This window comes from Leucoraja erinacea, chromosome 10 (genome assembly GCF_028641065.1).
Source record: "Leucoraja erinacea ecotype New England chromosome 10, Leri_hhj_1, whole genome shotgun sequence".
Taxonomy (NCBI): domain Eukaryota; kingdom Metazoa; phylum Chordata; class Chondrichthyes; order Rajiformes; family Rajidae; genus Leucoraja; species Leucoraja erinaceus.
The window spans coordinates 39,889,511-39,911,266 of record NC_073386.1 but is presented as its reverse complement, the minus strand read 5'-3'; the positions used below and the strand labels follow the sequence as shown (position 1 = coordinate 39,911,266).

The following is a 21,756-nucleotide window of genomic DNA, read 5'->3' as shown; positions in this document are numbered from 1 at the left end:
TAGACTAGTGGTAGAAATGAGCCGTTAAACAGTGGTCGTTCTACTCGCTAATGTGTTGAGATTTTTGCACAAAATAGCCTGTTGATCCCACAGGTGCCAGGGTAAATTACAAACTGGGCAACACTAATCCTACTTCACATCTGATTCCATAACGTGCAAGACCATGATAAAGTGCAGTGTCTATAGCTAGTGAATATTAGAACCTGGGGGGGGGGGGGGGGGGGAGTTGATGCAAATGAATGGAGAATAAATGGAGAAGAGACTTTATATTAAGTTTGAAGACTCTGACCTCACACCCACTTCTCTTCTCCACTTCCACATACATTCTTTCCTCTAGCTTCACAATTTGCAACATTAATCCTTTTGACTCACACCTTCTTACTTTCATCTCAGGCTTTTGTCCATCCATTTGCATCATCAATATCTCTCCCCCCCCTCCCCCACCACAATCAGCCTGAAGAAGGGTCCTGACCTATCCATACTCTCCAGAGATGCTGCCTGATCCATTGGGTTACTCAAGCACTTTGTGTCTTATTTTTGTAAACCAGCATCTGCAGTTCCTTGCACCTATGTCAGGATTATCTTTGTTCTATCTTTGTTCTGGGTCGGCACTGTGGCACAGCACTAGAGTTGCTGCCTTATAGCTCCAGAGACCCAGGTTCAATCCTGACGACAGGTGCTGTCTGTACGGAGTTTGTACGTTCTCCCTGTGACCGCGTGGGTTTTCTCCAGGTGTTTTGGTTTCCTCCCACATTCCAAAGGCGTACAGGTTTATAGGCTAATTGGATTTGGTAAAATTGTAAATTGTCCCTAGTTTGTAGAATAGTGTTAGTGTTAGTAGACTGATCGGTGTGGATTTGATGGGCTGAAGGGCCTTTTTCCACACTGTATCTCTAAAATGTAACATTTTAATCTACAGCTCTCACATAGTAGTTCTACTTACTTCATATATGTGAAACCCATCCAGACGTATAGGATGAAGAGTGTTAATCATGCAAGATGTACCATTTAGGATGATGTCTTTTTGGCGTAAAATCATCTCTGTGCTTAGAGGAATTGTTCACTATTATTTGATGCAAAGCTTTACCTTTCAGCTGTGTTGCAAGGACTGTGTTTTGTCTGCATTCCCCTCTCCTTCATGGAGCTGGGTTGTCCTTGAAAGTTTTAATGAGTTCTTCCACTTTTAATAATAATTGACATCTCAGCCTGACAGCCACAGTCAGCAGCGTCCTGACAGTGCCTGCGAAGGAGAAAAGTGACCTTGCAATAACTGAAGAGCGTTATTAGACCAAATTAAAACAGCTATGAAATACATTTAAACAAGCTGAAGTAGAGCAAGGGCCTCTGCTTTTTACTTTATCAAAAACTACCCCTAAATACCTGTCCTCATTGGTAAATCCCTTTGTGCGTTAACCCTGCCCTCACCCCCAGCCCAGACACAAACGGCACAACTCTGCTCCAAATATATAATGGGTTTTGTTGGGAGAAAGCATCAAGGGACCGGTAAATGGAATCGAGGTGTTTATCTCGCTGAATGGGAGTCCTCATGTCTAATGTTACTGTGCATCTTCACCATTTTAATTAGCTCTTTCATCCTGATTCCACCCTTATCTCTTCTCACTGTCCTCTCTCTCTCTCTCTCTCTCTATATATATATATATATATATATATATATATCTCACACACACAACGCATTCCATTATCTTTCATAGAAACATAGAAAATAGGTGCAGGAGTAGGCCATTCGGCCCTTCGAGCCTGCACCGCCATTCAATATGATCATGGCTGATCATCCAACTCAGTATCCTCTACCTGCTTTCTCTCCGTACTCCCTGATCCCTTTAGCCACAAGGGCCACGTCTAACTCCCTCTTAAATATAGCCAATGAACTGGCCTCAACTACATTCTGTGGCAGAGAATTCCAGAGATTCACCACTCTCTGTGTAAAAAATGTTTTTCTCATCTCAGTCCTAAAAGATTTCCCCTTTATCCTTAAACTGTGACCCCTTGTTCTGGACTTCCCCAACATCGGGAACAATCTTCCTGCATCTAGCCTGTCCAACCCCTTAAGAATTTTGTAAGTTTCTATAAGATCCCCCCTCAATCTTCTAAATTCTAGCGAGTACAAGCAGAGTCCATCCAGTCTTTCTTCATATGAAAGTCCTGACATCCCAGGAATCAGTCTGGTGAACCTTCTCTGTACTCCCTCTATGGCAAGAATGTCCTTCCTCAGATTAGGAGACCAAAACTGTACGCAATACTCCAGGTGTGGTCTCACCTACTTTCACCCAACTTAGTTCTGTTCCTTGTGGTTGGGATGTCACAGCTGTACAGTCGGTAGAGCTGCTGCCTCACGTCCACTGAGAGCTGTGCTTCATCTTGACCTCCAGTGCTCACTGTGTGGTGTTTACTTGTTCCCCGTGACCATGTTTATTTCCCCCGGGTGCTCTGGGTTCTTCCCACATGTGCAGGTGAGCGATAGAACCTGGAGAGGCAGTTGATGGGAATGTGGGGAAAATAAAATGGTATTAGCGTACATGGGCATTTGATAATCAGTGCCCATTGACTCATTGGGTAAAAACGGCTGAGTTCATGCTGATTAGCTCAGTGACTTTGTGCTGTTGCCATAGGGTGGAAGCTCATCCGGAAAAACTATAAGGCAATATTTTCTATCCACTGTTATTAAACAATCCACCTGATAAGAACTTTAATCCCTTTTCCCCCTCCCTTCCCCCATCATGTGCTATCCAAGCATTTCTTCATCATGGAGTTCTGGCTGAGCAATGTTTCATGAGATGATTTTCAAAGTTGATAAGTTCATAACATGGAAGGGGACCAACATCCTAGCGGGAAGGTTTGCTAATGCTACACAGGAGGGTTTAAACTAGATTGGGAGAGGGGTGGGATCTCATGCAGGACAGAGGCACGTGAGAGGCTAGAAGTTGGTATGGAGGGTGGTGTGGGAAAGGTTAGTGGGCAGAATAGGCAGGTGAAAGGCGGAGAGCGAGGAAGGAGGATTGGTTTGAAACAGCAGATATTTTAATGCAAGGGGCCTGACAGGCAAGGCAGATGAGCTTAAGACATGGATAGGTACGAGCGACTGGGACGTTGTAGACATGACTGAAACCTGGTTAAAGGAGGGGCAAGACTGGCAGCTCAATGTTCCGGGGTACAGGAGCTTCAGGAGAGACAGGGGTGAAGGAAAAAGAGGAGGGGGGTTGCATTGTTGGTCTTCTTATTGAGTCCACATACAAGATTAGAAGTTGTTCAGCCAGAGCTAAACACACCTCTCGGCATCAGCACAATGGTGTCTGTCTTGTCGCTTCTTGTGCTTCTTGTGCGTGGTGGTGGAAAGGTGGTGGAAACAGGGCCACGATGTGAACGCTCTTTCCCTGACCCCACATTGTTCGTTAAGGAGGATGTCACGGCTGTGCTCATAGGTGACATTACGGACAGTTCGTCTAGTGAGACTATATGGGTGGAGCTAAGGACCAGGAAAGGGATGATCAACTTGTTGGGTGTGTACTACGGACCCCCGAATAGTCAACGGGAATTAGAAGAACAAATGTGCCTGGAGATTGCAGACTTGGAGCTGCAGGTCAAATAAGGTTTTGTAGTAGGGGATTTTAACTTTCCTAATATTGACTGGGAAAATCATAGCGTGAAGGGTTTAGATGGGGTGTAATTCCTCAAAAGTGTTCAGGAGAGTTTTCTTAAGCAGTATGTGGAGGCCCCCACACGTGAGAGGGCAACGCTGGATCTGGTATTGGGAAATTGGGAAGAGCAAGTTAATGAAGTGTGTGTGGAGGAGCCTTTTGGAACCAGTGACCACAGTTCAATTAGGTTTAAGATAGTTATGGATAGGGACGGAGAGGGTCCACATGTTAAAATGCTCAAATGGGGCAAGACCAACTTGATAGAAGATCTCGCTCGTTGACTGAAGCAGGTTATTAGATGGGAAAGGAACAGCGGCCAAGTGGGATGTTTTTAAAAGTGCACTAAAGAAAGCTCAGGATGAAGTGTACATCCCTGTTAGAGTGAAGGGCAAAGCAGGCAAACGTAAGGAAGCTTGACTGACGAGGGAAATTGAGACGTTAGTCAAAAACAAGAAGGATGCATGGGACAGCTATAGGCAGCTGGGATCAAGAGTCAAGTCAAGAGAGTCAAGGGAGTTTATTGTCATGTGTCCCTGATAGGACAATCAAATACTTGCTTTGCTTCAGCACAACAGAACATAGTAGGCATTGACTACAAAACAGATCAGTGTGCCCATATACCATTGTATAAATATATACACACATGAATAAATAAACTGATCAAGTGAAAATAACAGATAATGGGCTATTAATGTTCAGAGTTTTGTCCGAGCCAAGTTTAATAGCCTGATGGCTGTGGGGAAGTAGCTATTCCTGAACCTGGTCGTTGCAGTCTTCAGGCTCCTGTACCTTCTACCTGAAGGTAGCAGGGAGATAAGTGTGTGGCCAGGATGGTGTGGGGTCCTTGATGATACTGCCAGCCTTTTTGAGGCAGCGACTGCGATAGATCCCCTCGATGGAAGGGATGTCAGAGCCGATGATGGACTGGGCAGTGTTTGCTACTTTTTGTAGTCTTTTCCTCTCCAGGGCACTCAAGTTGCCGAACCAAGCCACGATGCAACTTGTCAGCATGCTCTCTACTGTGCACCTGTAGAAGTTAGAGAGAGTCCTCCTTGACAAACCGACTCCCCGTAATCTTCTCAAGAAGTAGAGGCACTAATATGCTTTCTTAATAATTGCATCAGTGTTCTTGGACCAGGAAAGATCTTCAGAGATATGCACGCCCAGGAATTTGAAGCTCTTGATCCTTTCAACCATCGACCCACTGATATAAACGGGACTGTGGGTCCCCATCCTACTCCTTCCAAAGTCCACAATCAGTTCCTTGGTTTTGCTGGTGTTGAGGGCCAGGTTATTGTGCTGGCACCATATGGACAGTCGCTCGATCTCTCTTCTATACTCTGACTCATCCCCATCAGTGATACGTCCCACAACAGTGGTGTCGTCAGCAAACTTGATGATGGAGTTCACACTATGACCGGCTATGCAGTCATGAGTATAGAGTGAGTACAGCAGGGGGATGAGCACACAGCCTTGAGGTACTCCCGTGCTGATTGTTATCGAGTCTGACACATTTCCACCAATACGAACAGACAGGAAGTCGAGGATCCAATTGCAGAGGGACGCGCAGAGACCCAGTTCTGAGAGTTTGGTATCCAGCTAGGAGGGGATGATTGTATTAAATGCCAAGCTGTAATCAATGAATAACAGCCTGACATATGAGTTTTTTGTTGTCCAAGTGGTCCAGAGCGGAGTGGAGGGCCAGCGAGATTGCATCCACCATTGATCTGCATCCACCAGGGATCAAATGCATCCCTGGAGGAGTTTCGGGAGCTAAGGACTAAACTAAAAAAGGATCTAGGAGTACAGGTGCTTGGTTCCTTGAAGTTAGAGTCGCAGGTAGATAAGGTGGTTAAGAAGGCTTTTGGCACTTTGGCCTTCATCAGAGTATAGGAGTTGGGAGATCATGTTGCAGTTGTATAAGACATTGGTGAGACCGCATTTAGAACATTGTGTTCAGTTCTGGGCACCACGTTATAGGAAAGATAGTCAACCTTGAAAGGGTTCAGAAAAGATTTAAGAGGATGTTGCCAGGACTAGAGGGTGTGAGGTGTATAAGATGTATATAAGGTGTATAAGATCTTATAGAGGTGTATATCACCCAACAGTCATGGCTCTCTTAGAGATGAAATTCCTCCTCCTGGCTGTCTTATACAGTGCATTCAGAAAGTATTCAGACCCCTTCACTTTTTCCACATTTTGTTACGTTACAGCCCGAATCTAAAATGGATTAAATTCATTTTTTAATCATAAATCTACACACAATATCCCATAATAAAAGAGCAAAACAGGTGTTTAGAAACTTTTGCAAAGTAATTAAAAAGAAATAACTGAAATATCACATTTACATAAGTATTCAGATCCTTTACTCAGTATTTTGTTGAGGACCTTTGGCAGCGATTACAGCCTCAAGTCTTCCTGGATATGACGCTATAAGCTTGGCACACTTGTATTTGGGTAATTTCTCCCATTCTTCTCTGCAGATCCTCTCAAGCTCTGTCAGGTTGGATGGGGAGCGTCGATGCACAGCAATTTACAGCTCCACCCAGAGATGTTCGATCGGGTTTCAGTCCGGGTTTAACAAAATGTGGAAAAAGTGAAGGGGCCTGAATACTTTCTGAATGCACTGTATGGACGATCCCTTACCCTGAAACTATTCCCTTTAATTCTGGGAACCACCCATATAGGAAACATGCATATCCACACCCCCAATATGTCAATCATCCCTCAACAGCCATTCCACCAGACCCACTGAGAACGTCATACATTTCAATGAGATCACCACTCGTTCTTCTAAACTCCAATGAGCAACTACCCCTCCTTTGTTCCTCTGCCCATATGTCAACTTCTTCATCCCAGAAATCAGCCATCAGACTTATACAGCTTGGAAACAGGCCCTCCCACCCGCCGAGCCCGCATCGACCAGCGATCACCCCATACATTAGCACTATCCTACACACTAGGGATAATTTACAATTTTTACCAAAGGCTTTTAACCTACAAACCTGCACGTCTTTATAGTGTGGGAGGAAACTGGTGCACCCAGAGAAAACCCACGTGGTCACAGGGCAAATGTACGAATTCCATACAGACAGAGGATTGAACCTAGTCTACATTTCCTCAAGTGCAAGCATATTCTTCCTTAAATAAGGAGACCAAAATCTCATGCAGTACTTCATTTATAGTCTCACCACAGCCTGTAAATCTGCATGAAAACTTCCACCTTTTCACATTTCAGTAGCTTTTATGAATTTACCTGATCAACCTTACAATATTTAGGAACCATCCCCTCTCCAGCACCAAAGGTTTCAAAGTTTATTTCAGCAGAATATTAATTGCAAATGGTTGGTTGTACAGTAAAGTAAAGTGAAGTCAAGAATCTGTGGCAAATATTTCATCATGTGCTCTAGCCTCTAAGGTTAAAACTTGCTTGTATAAATCAATACAATGAAAATGATCTTTAAATAATGCAGTAAAGTGGATGGATGAGCAGAGAGTGCAGTCTTTGAGCAAAGCCTGCCCCCATGTGGTAGCTATGAGAATGGACTGGAAGTGTCACCAAGATTTTTCAGACAATATTGTCAGTATGATTTTTATATAAGAAGGACAGTATATTTCTGCTTTGAATGTACAAAATGGAAGCTTATTAAAATATATTAAATTTGAACATTTCCAAGAGGTGGCGGCACGGTCGCGCAGCGGTAGAGTTGCTATCTTACGGTGCCAAAAACCCAGGTTCGATCCTGACTACGGGTGCTGTCTGTATGGAGTTTGTACTGTTCTCCCTGTGATCCATGTGGGTTTTCTTTGGGATCTCCGATTCCCCCTCCCCCTCCCCACACTCCAAAGACGTACAGGTTTGTAGGTCTTCGGTAAAAATTGTAAATGATCCCTAGTATGTAGGATAGTGCTAGTGTATGGGGATTGCTGGTCGGCGTGGATTCGGTGGGCCAATGGGCCTGTTTCCGTGCTGCACCTCTAAAGTCTGTCTAAAGGTCAGGCAGCATCAGTAGAGAGTTTACTGCCCTCAAGGTCAGATGGAAAGTCGTAGACCTGAAACGCCAACAACTACCTGACCAACTATTTTTATTTTTATGTTATTTCTAAATAATTTTGAGGATGAGGGGTTACGTTCTTGAAGAGCAAAGGGGGTGATAGTTTACTGGGGGGAAATGGGAATACAAGATTGAGTTACAATCAAATCAGCCACAATACTTAATAAATAGAGCAGGTTTGAGGGGCCAAAGGTCCAGCTTCAAATATGCGCGTCTATATGAAACCAGGGCGTTTGGATCATTTATTTGTGAAAGATGGACACCCAGAAACAGTTTATAGGCTCTTATCTAATCAAGGGGCTTGGGTCATATAGATGAATAAATTAATATATAACTGGGAATGAAATCTAACTTGATGCATTCCCCAGAATCATGATATTTAATCTAAAACATGTCTAGAGGGAATTGAGGTCCATAATTCAAACGATAAAATTCATTTTCAATGTAAATGAATGAAATGCTCAGATTGTGCCTCAGCACAGTACTCACACCATGAAGCACAAAGCAACTTTGGGAATGAAATGCACAGTTTACCATAAAAGTCCCAATATCGCTGATAGTGATTCTTTGTGTACCTGAGCAGTTTGCAAACATCTTCTAGGACACTATCTCACTGTGATTTAGAATATAAACCATAGAACAGGATAGATAGTCATAAAGTGCTGTTATGGGTTGGGACCCATCTTCACCCATCCTTGTTCTCCCTGCTGCCTGAACCACTGAGTTACTCCAGCACGTTGTGTCAATCTTTGGTATAAATCAGCATCTGCAGTTCTTTGTTTCTATAGAACATAATAGCATACGAATAGGTCCTTCAGCCCACAAAATCTGTGCCGAACATGATGTCAAGATGAACTAATCTCAGATGCCTGCATGTGATCCATATCCCTCTATTCCCTGCAAATCCCTTGCCTATCTAATAGCCTCTTAAACGCCTCTCATAACCAACACCACCCCAGGCAGATGGTTCCAGGCATCCACCATCCTCTGCATGAAATACTTGCCTCCACATCTCCTTTAAACTTTAACCCTCTCGCTTTAAAGCCATGCACACTGGTCTTTGACATAACTAGTCCCATGTCAAAATAGTCCTAAACTCTTACAAATTGTTAAGTAGCATCCGATGGCATAATGACAGTTTAATGGATAATTTGGGCATATGAAAAAACAAATTTTATGCAAGTAAATTGCAATTCCCTCAAACATTTCAAACAGTAAAATAGTGTTTTTCATGTTTCAAAGAACAAAATGTTATCTCCAACCAAAATTACATGTTAAATAAAGTTTATCAAAAATGGTGCTTTATCCTCTTTGTTTAATGTCGTAGAAGTTCCTCTGTATAATTGGCTGAGGTAACAACACAGCAGCTGAGCACCAGGGGATTGTTGACACCAGCAGACATTGGAAGAGAGGCAGTTCTTACAACAAGGAGCTGTGGATCTTTACTGGGAGATTTTTTGAGATAATTTAGTTTAGAGATACAGCATTGAAACACGCTCTCAGCTCACTGATTCCACGCTGACCATCAATCACCCATTCACACTAGTTCTATGTTACCCACTTTCACATCCATTCCCTATACACTAGGGACCAGTTAACCTCTACACCCACACATCTTTGGGATGTGGGAGGAAACCAGGACATCCGAAGGAAACCCCCACGGTCCCAGGGAGAAAGTACAAACTCCACACAAAGAGCATCTGAGGTCAGGTCTCTGGCACTGTGAGGCAAATTACTGGGCACCCCTCTCAAAACCAACTTGTGGTGGAGCTCCTACTGTCAGCCAACTTCACAGCATCCACAATTCACATCCGTGGCTTACTGTGGGAGGAAATCGGAGAAGCAGAAGGAAACAGGAAGAACATACAAACGCCACACAGTCAGCACCTGAGGTCAGGATCGAACACGGGTAATTTACCTGCCGGAAGGAACCGAAGACAGGCGTAAAATCCTGGAGTAACACAACGGGTCATGCAGCATCTTTGGAGAAAAGGAATAGGTGATGTTTTGGGTCGAGACCCTTCCTCATACTAACAATATAGTCTCCATTTCTGCTCTGTCAATGCCCTTTATATCTTGTAGTAATATTAATTTACCCCAACTGTGCTCTGATCCCAGAGTCTCCACAAGTGAAGTGCCATCGAGCCGAGACATTTGTTTGACATTCTCTTCATGATAAGTAAAGCATAATCATAATTATTCAAATGATGTGCTATAATTTTTGAAGCCTAATAGCTACACCATTTGCATATCATCATGAGATAAACTAAGATTACATCTTTAATCCATTTGATCTCATCCTTCCAGATCATGAATCTTCCATAACAGTATTTATTTCTTCGCACAAATGTCCTTGTCCATCCATTTCAATTGTTCACCATTCAAGTGTATTTTCTGTCAATGAAACAATTTTTTAAATTTTATCATTTCAAATGCTGCATCATTCTGGCAGGAAGTACTAGTATGGAAATATTTGAAGCGGCTCATTTGCACAGATGTGTAATGAGCAATCTCTCCACATGACAATCAAACAGATCATTAGTATGTGGCATGTAGAATCTTGGTTCATTTTTCTATTATTGAAATGGAAGAACACACAGCTTGCAGATTAATAAACATAAAATGTTGATTTATTACCCAGTAAAATGTATCTTGGGACAATTCAAATACAAACATCTAATGAGTGATGTTAACCTTTCTCGTCACCAGGGAGCAATGAGTGTTTTTTTACCTTTATGTAAAGCATTCTTCACAGCAGGCATGACTGGGTCAGATTCCCATATATTCTGGCTCAGGAAAAGCTGGAGGTGATTATTTCCCCTGGGTTACCAGGACCAAAGCCTCTTTGCACATCAGGCGTACACTGTCACTTGTACTTCCATAACTCAAATTCATGCACGTCAGTCGTATTTTCTCCTCCTTTGAATTTGAATACTTGTAAACTCTACCAAGAGAACAATTAGTTACAGTATGTCCATTTGGTATTCATCTCATCAAACAACTGTAGCAACGGCTAGTCATCATTGGGGGAAAAAACAGCCTAATAGAAAAGCTACAAAAATTGTTCTTCACTTTACCCGATTCCTATTAGAGATGAGAAATAATAGGTTAAGGAACAATGTGAGCAGCTCAGTAAGAGCAAGTGGAAGCATTGAAGCATAAACAAGAGGAAATAGAGATTAAATGCGAGGGGAAGGCGAGCAGAGATCGAAGTAGGGCAGGGCTCAATGGGAGTGAGGAGGAAGGGAGTTGGACAGAGTTTGGACAGGAGTTGGGAGTGAATGGGACAAGGCCATATAACTCTCCCAGATATATCAAAGGCTTGCAAAGGTATCCAACTTATCCTAATACAGAGAAACATAATTATTCCAATGACAAGCAGCATAGTTGTCCTGATAAACAGATAAGGTCATACATCATGGAAACAGGCCCTTTGGTGCAATTCGTCCATATCGGCCAAGATGCCCCATCGAAGCTAATCATGTGTGACTGTGTTTGGCCCATATCCCTCTAACCCTTTCCTAACCATGTACCTGTCCAGGTGTCTTTTATTTACTGTTAAATCTTGCCCCTCTCACCTTAAACCTAAGTCCTCGTGTTTTTGATTTCCCTACCTTGGGAAAATGACTCTGTGTATTCATCGCATCTATTCCACTGATTATTTTATACACATCTATAAGATCACCCCTCAACCTCGAGTGCTCCAAGAATTAACATTCTGGCCTGCCCCACCTCTCTCTCTCTAGCTCCCTCTAGCTCAATCCCTCGTCATAGCGTCATGCGGCATGGAAACAGGCCCATCAGCCCAACTCGTCCATGCTGCCGAAGATGCCCCATCTAAGCAAGTTCCACCTTTAGCCCATATTCCTCTAAACCTTTCCTATCCATGTACCTGCCCAAGTGCCTTTTCAATGCTTTCATAGCTGTTACAAATTTCTACAGATGCACTGTATCCCGATATAGGGCACAAATCACATGTATCCCGATATAGGGCAAAAATAGTGTTCCAACAAAGGGCAACATTGGTATCTGAATAGAGGAAACTTCCCAAACCAGGCGACTCTGTGTGCTGGTCACAGAAGTGAATCTGCAATTACGCATTACAGTCGCCTCACTCTTTTCAACCTCTACTACTTGTACACTGTGGATGGCTCGATGGTAATCTTACATGGTCTTTTCGCTGACTGGTCAGCGCGCAACAAAAGCTTTTCACTGTCCTTGGTGCACGCGGCAATAAACTAAACAATAAGTAATGGGCCTGTCCCACTTAGGTGATTTTTCAGGCGACTGCCGGCGACTGTCAAGCGTGGAACACACGTACACACATCCCTTCCTTCACCAGCCAGTTATGCAGGCGGGGGACAGGGCAAGCGGGGGGAGCGCTGTCTGAGTGAAATTCACACGGTGCACAGCCAATGTGATACAGACTCACACCACGATGAACAGGAAGGATGGCGCTGTAATTAAGACGGTGAAAGCACAGGGTACGGGAAGGGTCACTTAAGTCCTTTAAAAGAGGGGAGAGGTGGGGAGAGGGGAGAGAAGGAGTAGACGGGGTGGGGAGAATGGAGGAGTGGAGACAACTTTTAAGAAGCCAGAGGTTAATGTCCACTCCACTGTGAAGCTCGGCGGACATTAACATTACCAGTCGGTTGTCTTTGTTTCTAAAAACTACTGTGTATGTTTTGTTTTCCCAATGAGCCAATGAAATTCACCGGTCAGCATTGGCGACAACCGGCGACAACCTACGAGAACCTATGACCTCCTGGCGACCCACTACCACCGCACCTGTGTTACTCGCTGCTCTCCATGGCGTCAAAATTCTGGTCGCGGCTAATTTTTCAACATGTTAAATGAAGCCGCGACTGGAATGCGGGAACTACTCACCGCCATGCAGGCGACACCCCGGCAACTTTCGGCGAACATGTGGCGACCTCATAGTCTCCTGTAATCGCCTAAAAAGTCGCGTAAGTGGGACAGGCCCATAATTCAATCTATGGAATCTGAGGTATCTGAATGAAGTGCAGGCAGGGGTCCCAATAGAGAGAATCCCACGTATCTGAATGTAAATGCTACCTGCCATGATTTTATTCCCATCGCTGTGGTCAGCAAGGATGAAGTGTCCTCTCCATTTGGTTTGGCCACAAGCCTGGGCAGATCATTGGGAACACAGACTTGTCCATCATCTGCGTTCCTCTCTTGACAGAATAGACTGATTGCAGAGGAACAGCATGGCTGCTATGCTATGTCTGGGGCCTACTTGGTTGCAGGAATTGCCGATGTTGAATGCACAAGGGATCAGCCGACCATCTTCAGGGACTCCAGCTCCAGTGCCTTTGCCTCTCCTGAGCCTTCCCCGCAAGGCAGTGGGGAGATATTTGACCCCTAACTGGGACCTGGTTGATAGACACCAGGGCGTGTCCATGCACCGGTGGGTCAAAGAGATACGACTGATTTTAACATTGCAACAGACAACTAGGAAGTGACTGCTGTGGACCGAAGGAGGTGGAGGAAGGAGCTCCAGGTGGGTATGAAGCACCATGCCAGCATACGGTTCAAGACCCTGCAGGCCAGGCACCCACGCCATAAAATAGTCAATGGCAACAGCAACCGACTCCACAATCCAACGGCCAGAGCCAACTTCACCTGTGGAAGCTGCGGGAGAGCCTGCCTGTCAAGGATAGGTCTAGTCAGCCACAGCAGGAAATGCAAGGGCAGGACGTCCAACATCAGAAATGGAAGCACAGCCGTAACATAAGGAAGTGCATCTGCCCCGATAAAGGACAAGAAAAGGCATCTCAATAACTTGCTGTACAGGTATCTAAATTAAGAGAAACACAGGTATCCCAAAGAAAAAGTTACGCCTCCATGTCAAAAAGGCACAGCGCAGTTATGACAATGAAGGGCAGAGGATGCATCACATTGAAAAACAACAGTTATCTTTATCGCCATGTTCACAAAAACAAATTCTGTTCACACATTGGTTAATTGTCGAGATATTTTCTGTATTATGATACCTGTGAGGCTCACAGCATTGTTCAACATTCTCAAGGAAGATTGTGTCAAAACAAAAGATATTCTCACATTCAGCTTCAGCATTTGAAAGCAGCATTCCATTCTACTTTTGATGCGGCTTACTTAATTTTACACGTTTAATTACCGTTGGATACTTACAATGTCAAGCAGTCAGAGACCCTGAAGCACAGGCAAGTCGTGAAATGTTTTTGCTTGTGGAGTGACCTCTGTTCACCTTGCTGTGAAGTACTACTGTCATTCTGCTGGTGAAAATATTCCTTTCATTTCATCCTGCCCCCTACCCTGCCCTTCCCTGCCCCCACCTCTACACACTGTCCTTTCTTTCCATTTGAGTTGGATAGTGCCCTAAGCAATGTGCAGGTGTGCACAATCAATTGAAAAGCTCACCTTGCAGCTGCAGCCCCCTCTCCTCAGTCGCTGTATCTCACACGATAGTATCACCCAGAAAGAGCTACAGCAAAGTCAGCACCAGCATTTCTGAAGCAGAATGCCCCTGACAAGAGTTATGGGGAGAAGGCAGGGGTTGAGAGGGATAGACCAGCCATGACTGAACGGTGGAGTAGATGATGGGCCGAATGGCTTAATTCTGCTCCTATCACTTATGGACATTTGAACTTACAACAATGTTGGTACAATATTAGATGCATTTGAAGGACCAATGCATTCACTACATTTATGGAGGAATTCTTCAACTTCTTTGCCATTCTGTGGTGTCAATTATATCAGCGATCAATCAGTTGCAGATCAACAATACAGTGATCGCAAATAGTAATAGTGGGTAGGAAGTGACCAGCTTCCTCACACTCCTATGATATCTTGGGGATCATGGCCAAACATTTTTACCCCAATCCATCCCACCGACCTTTCTCCTGTAGTATTGTCATCTCCTTGAAAGGCTTGGATAGACTGGACGTGGAGAGGACATTTCATCTGGTGGGAGAATCTGGGACCAGAGGGTACAGCTTCAGAACAAAAGGACATACTTTTAGATAGGAGATGAGGAGGGATTTCTTTAGTCAGAGGGTGGTGAATATGTGGAATTCATCTCCATAGATGGCCGTGAAGACCAAGTCATTGGGTATTTTTAAAGCGGTGATTGACAGTTTCTTGATTAATAAGAATGTCAAGGGTTACGGGGAGAAGACCCAGCTGCACCGTATGTTTCTGCAGAGAGGTAGGGTCCCACTCTGAGCAGGGAAGGCCCACCCTTCTACAGATGCCCCGGAGAAAGCATTTTATTGGGGAGCATCACAGCATGGTTTGGGAACAGCTCCAAGACAACAAGAAATTGCAGAGAATTGTGGATGCAGCCCAGACCATCACACAAACTAACCTCCCTTCCATTGACTCCATTTACACTTCACGCTGCCTCAACAAGGCCACCAGCATAGTCAGTGACGAGTCGCACCCTGGCCACTCCCTCATCTCCCCTCTCCCATCAGGCAAGAGGTATAGAAATGTGAAAGCACACACCTCCAGATTCAGGGAGTTTCTTCCCAGCTGTTATCAGGCAACTGAACCATGCTACCAACAACTAGGGAGAGGTCCTGACCTACTATCGACCTCATGAGAGACCCTCGGACTACCTTTGTTAGGACTTTACTGAACCTTATCGAGCACTGAACATTATTCACGGTATTCCATTCATCAACTCGATTATAATCATGTACTGTCTTATCACAGACTGGTCAGCAAGCAACATAAGCTTTTCACTGCCCGGTACACATGACAATAAACTGAACTCAAACTCAAAAATCCTCTGTGATGGTGATCTCGGAGATGGGAAGAGTGAGGCACCTCTGCCCAGGTGCCTCAACGCAGGCAGCAAGTGCATGGGTGCAGTTGCAAGTAATTTGCAGCAGCCTTCTGCTCTTCCTGGCCCTCAGGTGCTCCCAGCCCACACACCCTCTTGGACCCACAAGGTTTTGTTAATGATCAGAATAGTTTCAAGTCTTGGTTTGGACCAGCTAACTGCTGAGAGGCATAAACAGATTCATAAATATCAAAAACAGCAATTTGGTGTTATCCCATTCAAAACATGGCCTGAAATTTAAACTCCTGTGAAGACCTTTCACAATGCCACTCAAGTAACAATTATGAAACTTTAGACTTTAGAGATACAACGTGGAAAAAAAACCTTCAGCCCACCGAGACCGCACAGACCAGCGATCATCCCATACACTAACCTATCCCACACACTAGGTACAATTTAAATTTTACTGAAGCCAATTAACCTACCAACCTGTGTGTCTGAAGTGTGGGAGGAAACCGGAACACCCAAAGAAAACCCATGAGGTCACAGGGAGAATGTGAGAAAACTCCTTACAGACAGCACCTGTAGTCAGGATTGAACCAGGGTCACTGGCGCTGTAAGGCAACAGCTCTACTGCTGTGCCACCGTGCCATCTGAGCCTGCAGTGAGATTTGACATATCTGTTCAACTCCCATCCATAACTTGTCCACCCTCACCAAAGCTTCATGGACACAAGAAAACCAGACCACTGGCAATTCGATTTCAAATCATGGCAGAGCTGCTGCCTCATTGTGACAGACACGGATTCAAATCTGACCTCAGGTACTGTCTATGCGGAGTTTACATATTCTCCCTGTGACCACATTGGTTTCCTCTGTGCGTTACGGTTTCCTCCCACATCTCAAAGACGTGGTAGTTCATAGGTTAATTGACCTCTGTAGAATTGTCCCTAATGTGCATTGGATGAAAGTGGCGATTGTTGGTCAGCGTGGGCTCGGTGGGTCGAAGGGCTTGTTTCCATGCTGTATCTCTAAATTAAAACATTATGTAAAAGTACACTAAGTCACAGTGATTAACTGACTTACTGGCTCTCCTCTTGTCCCCCTACCATTGTAGAATACAATCCACTTTTAAAATCAAAAGTGGCAAGTTTGTATCCATTTCCTAACCCATTTAACCCTCCCCAAACCTTTGAGAAAACCACCCGTTGTTAGGAGTTAAATATTCCTCCCTATTCCACCGCAATGACTTAGCCAGAAGGTAATAAAAAGGAATGCAGCAAAACAAGAGACTATGGATTTTCCTGTATCAATTTCATCCTTTAGGGTTAGATTTATTATTGTCACGTGTACCAAGATACAGTGAAAAGCTTTGTTTTGCATGGTGTGGAATTAGATCAGGTAATATTATACATAATACAATCAAGTCAAACTCAAGCACAATAGGTAGGGCAAAGGGGAAGATGTAGTGTAATCAGCATTGCAGCTCATCAGATCCATAGAAAAAGCCATTGGCCAAAATGAGGTAGAGGTGAATCAGATATTGCACTAGATTATGGTAGGAGCATTCAAAAGCCTGATAAGGGAGAGTAAGAATCTGTTCCTGAGACATTTTTAAGCTTTTGTATCTTCTGCCACGCGGGAATGAGGAGAATGAGGGGGGTGTGCAAGTCTTTGATTATTATATTGGCTGCTTGTCCAAGGCATGGTGAAGTGTACACAATGGTGGGGAGTCTGGTCTGTGTGAGGGACTGGGCTACATCCACAACTCTGCAATTGTTTTGCGGTCTTAGGTAGAGCTGATATGAAAATGCTGCAACGTCTGAGGAAGGAATTACTTTGCAGGCCTATTCAGTGTTGGCCCACTATTGAATAGACAAGAAGCAGCCCATCTTTGCATGTGGCAAGACCCAGTCAACATACTGGCATGCCTGACACGTTGCAAGTACTGTGGATCAAGCCAATGGATGCTTAATTTGTGGCCTAACAGTTGTGCGTGCGTCAGCTGTGTGGAATTAGGACCACATTGCTGTATTATTAATGCTGGGGGTGAGGGACAGGGAATGGGGAGTTCAGCTCCAGTTCACTATGTTTTGACCAAATAAGCTGTTTGCCCCTGTTGCCAAGCTTCTGGCTCCATCTAGAGTTTAAAAATTAATCTACAACAGCCCTGTCTGTATAATAAAGTGCTCAGGCGATTCTTGGCTGAGAGTGTCAAAGAATAATAAACACTTCTGGCAATCACTAGATTGGAATTCAGGACCACCAACTAGAGAGAGTGGTCCTGACCTCCCCTAAACCTCATTGGTATCCTTTGAACAATCTTTAATTGCACTAAATGTTATACCCCTTATCCTGTATCTGTACACAGTGGACAATTTGATTGTCATCATGTATAGTCTTTTCGCTGACTGTATAGCAAGCAACAAACTGTTTTTCACAAAATGCTGGAGTAACTCAGCGGGTCAGGCACCATTCCTTCTCTCCAGAGATGCTGCCTGACCCGCTGAGTTACTCCAGCATTTTGTGTCTCCCTTCGATTTAAACCAGCATCTGCCGTTCTTTCCAACACAAAAGGTCTTTCACTGTACCTTGGTACATGTGACAATATTAAACAAAACTGATGCTAACTACTTGAAACTCCTACATTGTAACAAAAACAAAAATCATTCAGTATTTCCATAACCCATATGTTTGCAGTTGAGGCCTGGGTGTTACAACATGCAATTTTTGGATGTTAAATTATTTAATCATTCAACAGGATCTCTAAAAAAGAATGTAATCCCAATAATCACAATAATACTTTATTAGACAAGTATGTTTTGTAACATACGAGGAATTTAATTTGCCAAGTCAGTCATACAATAAAAAGCAACAGAACACACAAAATACATTTTACCATAAGCATCCACCACAGTAACTCCTCCACATTCCTCACTGTGATGGAAGGTGAAAAAAAGTTCAAATCGCTTCCCTTCTATACTCTCCGCGGTCGGGGGCCTTGAGCCCTGTAATTGACAGGACGATCTTGACTCCCATAACCGACAGTCAGGCCCTTTGCATCTGGGCGATCAGCTCCTGTATCAGGGGGATGTCAGCTCCTCCGCGCTGGCGATCGGACCCCACGTCGCGGCTGGTCGAACCTCTGCATCGTTGGAACTCCTGACTAGCCTCTCCTGTGACTGCGAGCTCCCGATGTAAAGTCCGCAGGCTGCGGTTGGAGTGATCCCAGGCAAAGGATCAGCTTTGATGTTAAGTCCACGCCCCGCTGGTGGGGCCCAAAATCAGTCTGAGGAGGCCTCCAGCTCCATCGATGGTAGGCTGCAGATCGGCCGGAGATGCGACTCGGAACCGGAGATGCGACCCGGAAAACAATCGCATCTCTGGCAAGGTAAGAAACTGAAAAAAAGTTCCACCCTCCCCCCACATAAAACAAACAGAACATTTACACAGACTTTTAAAAATTAAAAAGAAAAGACGAAAAATCAGACAGACTGCTGGCAGGGCTGTCAGCACCCCGAAGGCTGATCAGATCTGGATCCTGGCATGAACAATAGTTTTTTTTTCCAAAACTAAACTTTATTCAGAATAATAAAAAATATATATAAATAAGGAACAGGGCAAAAATTCTTCTGACACTCTGTTTATACATTCATTAGTGTTATGTTTGGTAGTCTTCACAAACTATCCTTATATCACTTACCTGGGTTGATATCTCTTCCCTTGTTTGAGGGCTGTCTCCATCAGACATTGCCCCCTCCCCCCCTCCAATGTCCTGCCACGGAAGGACCCTAGACTGTGGTCCTCCCAGTGGTCTGGTGCGTTTGCTGAACCAAACTTCAGCGAGTCCCTCAGCACGTACTCCTGCAGCTTAGCATGTACCAGTCGGCAACATATCCTGATGGCCATCTCGCTCTGCTGGGAGTTCAACTAGTTTCGGGCAGACTAAAGAGCGGCTTTCACCAGGTGATGATTTTCCAGCAGCACTTTATGACAGTCTCTGAATGGAACCCTGGAACAGACGCAAATCCGAGAGTCCCTTGTTACGGAACTGTTTGGGGTAAACCATGACAAGGACTTCTTCATCATTCTCCAGACTCTCTTCGCAAATCCACTCTGCAAAGAAGCGGGCAACCGTCACCTCTCCATAGCAGCCGCCCCGAGGGCAGCGTGCATTGGTAGTAAGATTCCAACAGTGCACAAAGAATTTGACTGGGAGTGCTCCTCTCACCCCAAACCAAGCTAGGTCTTATTTGTGAGTTTTGACAAAGAGGCATTTCGCTAGACTAGCTGGGCAGTCTGCTCAGGGAGCCATGCCACAGGATCCATCGAGTCCTTGTCCTGCAGTTTCCACAGGATGTATGCTCTCATAGATCTTTTTTTTTTAAAAAAGTGCTTAATTGTCACGTGCAAAACTCAGTGAAATTCTTTTATGAGTTGCCAGATTTGGCATCATTTCCAAAGTCTAGTCTGGGTACTTGGTCTTATGGCATGGCTCCCAATCCAAGTGAGCTCCAGGATGCTGCATGGCTTCCAGCAGTCACCTTTGTCTAGATCATTTAGCAAACTGACGTTCCTCTCTTCGCCTGGCCACGTTTGTCCCTTCCACAGGTCTTAAGCACACTCCAGTGGGAATGAACCTCAAAACAGCAGACAGAACCATGTGAGTGCCATGGAACAATTTACTGACTATTTACCGACAGAGTGTACCACTTATCTTTTCAGGTTACAGAGGAACAAGTTACATAAAGAACAATAGTGCAGGTTGGGTAGCACCAGATTGCAACTGCTCCTTGACCCCGACTACCTAAGAGCTTCACAGTGGCACGACAATAGAGTTGCTGCCAGACAGCGCCAGAGACCCAGGTTCAATCCAGACTACGGGTGCTGACTGTACGGTGCCCTCCATAATGTTTGGGCCAAAGACCCATCATTTATTTATTTGCTTCTGTACTCCACAATTTGAGATTTGTAATAGAAAAAAATCACATGCGGTTAAAGTGCACATTGTCAGATTTTAATAAAGACCATTTTTATACATTTTGATTTCATCATGCAGAAATTACAGCTGTGTTTATATATAGTCCCATTTCAGGACACCATAATGTTTGGATCACAGCAATGTCATGTAAATGAAACTAGTCATGTTTATTATTTTGTTGCATATCCTTTGCATGCAATGACTGCTTGAAGTCTGCGATTCATGGACATCACCAGTTGCTGGGTGTCTTCTCTGGTGATGCTCTGCCAGGCCTGTATTACAGCCATCTTTTGCTTATGCTTGTTTTGGGGGCTAGTCCTCTTCAGTTTTCTCTTCAACATATAAAAGGCATGCTCAATTGGGTTTAGATCTGATGATTGACTTGGCCACTCAAGAATTTTTTAGCTTTGAAAAACACCTTTGTTGCTTTAGCAGTATGTTTGGGATCATTGTCTTGCTGTAGAATGAACTGCCGGCCAATGAGTTTTGAGGCATTTTTTTGAATCTTGGAGCAGATTGGATGTGTATATACACTTCAGAATTCATTATGCTACTACCATCAGCCCTTGTATCATCAATGAAGATAAGTGAGCCAGTTCCTTCAGCAGCTATACATGCCCAGACCAAAAAATCCCCACCACTGTGTTTCACAGATGTGGTGGTATGCTTTGGATCTTGGGCAGTTCCTTCTCTCCTCCATACTTTGCTCTTGCCATCACTCTGATATAAGTTAATCTTCGTCTCATCTGTCCATCTTCGTCTCATCTGTTGTCATCTTCGTCTCATCTGTGCTCTTTTAATTACTTCTTGGCAAACTGTAACCGGGCCATCCTATTTTTGCTGCTAACCAGTGGTTTGCATCTTGCAGTGTAACCTCTGTATTTCTGTTCGTGAAGGCTTCTGCAGACAGTGGTCATTGACAAATCCACACCTAACTCCTGAAGAGTATTTCTGATCTGTCAGACAGGTATTTGGGGATTTTTCTTTATTATAGAGAGAATTCTTCTGTCATCAGCTGTGGAGATCTTCCTTGGCCTGCCAGTCCCTTTGCGATTTGTAAGCTCACCAGTGCTCTCTTTCTTCTTAATGGTGTTCCAAACAGTTGATTTTGGTAAGCCTGAGGTTTGGCTGATGTCTCTAACAGTTTTATTCTTGTTTCTCAGTCTCATAATGGCTTCTTTGACTTTCATTGGCACAACTTTGGTCCTCATGTGGATAAACAGCAATACAATTTTCCAAAGGTGATGGAAAGACTGGAGGAAAGACTAGGTGCTGA

General features: G+C 44.2%; 1 long non-coding RNA gene across 2 annotated transcripts; it reads right to left on the bottom strand.

The window, feature by feature from the left end:
• Positions 1 to 564: 564 nt before the first annotated feature.
• LOC129701055 (uncharacterized) lies at positions 565 to 12,254 on the bottom strand. Of its 2 annotated transcripts, XR_008724144.1 has the most exons (4): positions 10,443 to 12,254; positions 9,630 to 9,691; positions 2,279 to 2,485; positions 565 to 1,240 (listed from the first exon to the last, which is right to left on the bottom strand). It is a non-coding gene; the product is annotated as an uncharacterized LOC129701055 (long non-coding RNA). The 2 variants fall into 2 exon arrangements; XR_008724145.1 differs by lacking the exon at positions 565 to 1,240 and having other exon boundaries at positions 1,689 to 2,485.
• Positions 12,255 to 21,756: the final 9,502 nt, after the last annotated feature.